Source organism: Garra rufa, chromosome 4, assembly GCF_049309525.1.
Source record: "Garra rufa chromosome 4, GarRuf1.0, whole genome shotgun sequence".
Lineage (NCBI taxonomy): Eukaryota > Metazoa > Chordata > Actinopteri > Cypriniformes > Cyprinidae > Garra > Garra rufa.
This window is the reverse complement of record NC_133364.1, coordinates 26,301,758-26,307,003: the sequence shown is the minus strand read 5'-3', so window position 1 is coordinate 26,307,003 and position 5,246 is coordinate 26,301,758.

Below are 5,246 nucleotides of genomic sequence, written 5' to 3'. Positions count from 1 at the left end.
ACACAAAGGAACAGGGAAAATATTCAAGTCTATCAAGTTCACTCACTAAGTAAATAAAATGAAGGCAACTTTTCTTTCCAACATTTTATATTTTTATATTTATATTTATATTTTTTAACCCCTTTATTTCTGCATGTCTTTATGCATTATGATTCGTAGGCTGTATCCCAACAAAAATTGCCACAAAAATCAAGTGCCACCAGGTTTTGTACCATTCTAATGATGTCAATTTTTGGCAACACTTTATTTTGATGGTGTCCTTGTTACACATTACATGTATTTACTATTATGATAACAATTAAGTATGCATAATTACATGCAAGTAACTCTAATCTAAAACCCTAATCATATAGTAAGTACATGTAGTTAATTACTATTACTCAGTTCTTAAATGTATAATTACACTCTAATAAGGAATAAAGTGTAACCCAATATTTTTCCATGTAAAATGACCAAGCGCTACCAGAGGGTTAATATAAATGTCTCTTAATATATGTTTCTCTACTAGATAAACAGTTGCCTCCAGAAAACTGGATCTAGAGCAAAATTAGGCTTATGGATTTGAGTAAAATTGCAATATTAAGATGAATTGATAAAACATGAATTGTTGGATCTTTAAGGCCTCAAACAGGGGCATCTGATTGATTTAGCCTATGTCATTATGTCATACCTATTGGTACATATTTCGCATCTCTCGAAAACATTCCCACAGGTATGTTTTCATCATGAGATCAGCTAGGAATAGTGACCACAACTCCGCTTTGTCTGGAAAACAGCACCTTGGACATTCTGTTAGATAATTCCTTTGCAAGAAAACTAAATCTTTCGGTTTCTGAATGACATGATGACGAGTAAATGATGACAGTATTTTTAGTTTTGGGGGAGCAATTCCTTGGAGTCATAAAAGGTGACATGACCAAAGTATGTGTGTGACATTGTTTCCGTGTGTCACCGTGTTTGTTATTCTTCTCCTCCTTGCCCCTTTCTTTCCTGTGCACCTCAGTCCACCCCCACTTTCCCCTGTGTGTGCCGAGAGTGTTTACTTTCGGGAACTGGGAGCTCAGGTGACGTTCAGCAGGAGGAAGCAGTGCGGTGGAATTCCAGGGAATTTTCTCCCTCTTGTCTCTCTCAACACGGAAGTTTACATCAGCCAAAACCAGTCCGGCTTCTGTTCCTCTATTGATTGCTCTCTCTCTTTCTCTCTCTCTCACTCTCTCTGTGTCTGTCTCACATTTTGGCCTTAATCTGGCTTTTAATGATGGTTATATTTTACACTTTCTACATAGAGGCCAGAGAATGGCTAGTTGCCATACTGGTTGCTTCTCAGGGTTTATTCTTTTAGCTACATGCCATGAAGTTTTAGCTAAAAAAAAAAAAAATACAAAAAAACATTTGCATTGTGTTGCAGGTGCAAGATTTGGTGGACTGAAGAAAAGTTGTTAATTATTTTGGGTCTTTTAAAGTGTCAATCTTTGTTGTTTTCAGTGTTAACTAAAAGTATTGATGCTGATAACTTGGCTAAATCTAAATCTTTGAGTAGCGGGACAGTAGCTCGGCTGTTTTCAAAACAGAGTGGTTTTTCCAGTAACAAGCTGAAGTAGCAATGTACCGTGACAGAACGCTACATCACTGTTTTTAATGTCACATTATTTGAGCACTCAGCTTTGTAGCCAAGCGAGGTGAGGTAAGAATCAAACTCTCTCCAAATGTGTTTTGTTTCTCATATGTACCATTGAGAAGTTTGATGCATTTAAGTGATTGAGTTCATTCTGACAAGTTAAAAGAATAGTTCACTTTCAAAACAAAAATTTACAGATAATGTACTCAACCCCTTGTCATCCAAGATGTTCATGTCTTTCTTTCTTCAGTCATAAGGAAATTATGTTTTTAGGGAAACATTTCAGGATTTCTCTTCATATAATGGACTTCTATGGTGCCCCCGAGTTTGAACTTCCAAAATGCAACTTCAAATGGCTCTAAACGATCACAGCCGAGGAAAGAAGGGTCTTATCTAGCAAAATGATTGGTTATTTTCTAAAAAAAAAAAAAAATTTATATACTTTTCAACCTCAAATGCTCTAGCTCTATGTGTACTCTGTGTAGAGATTAAAAAGTATATAAATTGTTTCGCTAGATAAGACCCTTCTTCCTTGGCTGGGATCATTTAGAGCCCTTTGAAGCTGCATTTAAACTGCATTTTGGAAGTTCAAACTTGGGGGCACCATAGAAGTCCATTATATGGAGAGAAATTCTCAATTCATCCTCAAAAGACATAATTTCTTTATGACTGAAGAAAGAAAAGCTTTAACATCTTGGATGACAAGGGGGTGTGTACATTATCTGTAAATTTTTTGTTCTGAAAGTGAACTACTCATTTAAGAAGCTGTAGTTTCGAAAGGTAGATTTTCCAAAGCTGGTTGTTTTCTTACATTTTAATGTAATAGAATTTTGAAAGTTAGAAATATAGTATCACACACGCTGTATACCAATTCATACATTACGAGGTGGCTAATTCGTACAACCTCAGTCGTAAGATTTTGTAAGACCCCAGTGATGGTTAGGTTTAGGAGAAGGTCATTTGTACGAATTCCTTTCGAACTCGTAAAATACGTACAATTTACCAAAAATCGTGCAGTATATGACTGAGGTCGTACGAATTAGCCATCTCGTAAAATACTTACGGATTGCTGTGAGATCTTGTTGACCCTTCACAGACAAATCTGAAGAATCTGAAGAACCTTTCTGTTTCACAAAAGGTTCTTTGTGGTGAAAGAAGGTTCTTCAGATTATAAAAAGGTAAGAAATAGATGGTTCTTTATAGAACTTTTGACTGAATGGTTCTTCTATGGTATCGCTGTAAAGAACCTTTTAAAGTACCTTTATTTTCAGGAGTGTATGGCGGAGGAGGCGAGAGAAAACATGGTTACTACACATTTACTACAATAAAACCATAGTTAATTGTCTTAGAAGAAATCAGATGTGTTTGTGTGTGTACATATCTGTAAGAAATCATTTCTTTTCTCCAGTATCTCATAAAAATTGACAGCATTGCTACACATAGACGCACACAAACATCTCCAGCCATGCTCTTGGACATGCTGAGGGCTAAAGAGACCAAATTATTGATGCGATCAGTGGCTTTATGATAGACAGGTATTTTGTTGCTGATACATGCAGCGCCTACGGTCATACACAGGCACACAGCCTAGAACCAAATTTGATAAATAAATTAAAGATCACATCTCACAACACTAGATACAACTGATGTCACCTTTCTGTAACTTTACCTCAGGACATCTGCACAAAGTGTCCGTCTACATTCTCAATGTGGCTTATATCGCCCAAACTACACTCACAGATCACATTTACAGTTTTGATGACATATTTATTTCTTCAGGGATCACATGAGGAATACTCAAACAGACAGACATTTAAACTTGTGTCTTTACAAAAGACTTTAAAACTAATATTTGGTCAAACATGACCATGACTCATAGGATTAATGCCATACTGTGACATACAAGCCTTGTATGAAGAGAAATTGTAGAATTAAGAAAAACAGCCAGATTGATTTTGCATATGCCAACACACAGCTAATGTCTATTGAACTTGTATGTTGTCTTTTGCAAAATCAATAATTATGCCCGTAACCTCTGCCACCAATTGTGTGACATCAATGTGCGTGCATATGGGATTGCTGGTGTTTGATTGTAAAAGTGAAATTGTCTTGTGTGAATGTTTAGGAGTGAGAGAAAGACAAAGAGGAAGAGAGAGACAAGCAGAGAGTGTGAGAGAGTGATCCTGTATCCATGATCCTGCTCCTGTGTTGTTCTTCTGGATTGGACATTGTCTGGACAGACAGGTTAGTGGCACTTTGCCAACAACTGCTGCTGTTGCCAGAAAGGCATAAATAAAATGTATTTAAATGTGTTATGAATAAAAATGTAGTGATAACAGCATTATTGCTGTTTTTTTTTTTTTCAAATAAATTCTGCCTTGGTTCTTTCAAATCTATCTTAAAGGGTTACTCCATTCCAAAATGAAAATTTTGCAACCCTTTATTTTGATGGTCCCTTTTGAACATTCTGTTGACAATAAGTACCATTGCACCTACATATCAAAAAACTCTCATTAGAGAATCAGAATCAGAATCAGAATCAGAATGAGCTTTATTGCCAGGTATGTTTGCACATACTAGGAATTTGTTTTTGTGACAGAGCTCCACAGTGCTACAGAATGACAGTGACAAGACGATACATATTATAAAAAGAACAATATACAAGTATACAAGACAGACAATGTGCAAAAATAGCAAAGACATTTGAATGGAAGTAAGTATGTGCTTTAAATAAATAACGGAAAAATGAATAAAGAATGTATAGTGTTGTATGTTCCACGATCAAGTGTTCATGAGATGGATTGCCTGAGGAAAGAAACTGTTTCGGTGTCTGGTCGTTCTAGTGCTCAGTGCTCTGTAGCGCCGACCGGATGGTAACAGTTCAAAAAGTGAGTGTGCTGGATGTGAGGGGTCCAGAGTAATTTTGGCAGCCCTTTTTCGTACTCTGGATAAGTACAGATCTTGAAGGGTAGGGAGGGTAGTACCAATGATTCGCTCAGCAGTCCGGACTATCCGACGTAGTCTTCTGAGATCAGAATTTGTAGCTGAGCTGAACCAGACAGTAATTGAAGTGCAGAGGACGGATTCAATGATGGCAGAGTAAAACTGTTTCAGCAGTTCCTGTGGCAGGTTGAGCTTCCTCAGCTGGCGGAGGAAGTACAGCCTCTGCTGGGCCTTTTTCACAATGGAGTCTATGTGAATGTCCCACTTCAGGTCCTGAGAGATGGTGTTGCCAAGGAACCTGAATGACTCCACTGTGTTTACAGTGCTGTCCATGATGGTGAGTGGGGGGAGAGCAGGGGGGGTTTTCCTGAAGTCTATGATCATCTCCACAGTCTTGAGCGTGTTGAGCTCCAGGTTGTTATGACTGCACCAGACAGCCAGCTCTTTTACCTCCTGTCTGTAAGCAGACTCGTCACCGTCCTGAATGAGGCCGATAAGTGTGGTGTCGTCTGCAAACTTCAGGAGCTTGACAGAGGGGTCTTTGGAGGTACAGTCATTTGTATACAGGGAGAAGAGCAGTGGGGAGAGGACACAACCCTGAGGGGCGCCAGTGCTGATAGTCCGGGTGCTGGATGAGAATTTTCCCAGCCTCACTAGCTGCTGCCTGTCTGTCAGGAAGCTGTTG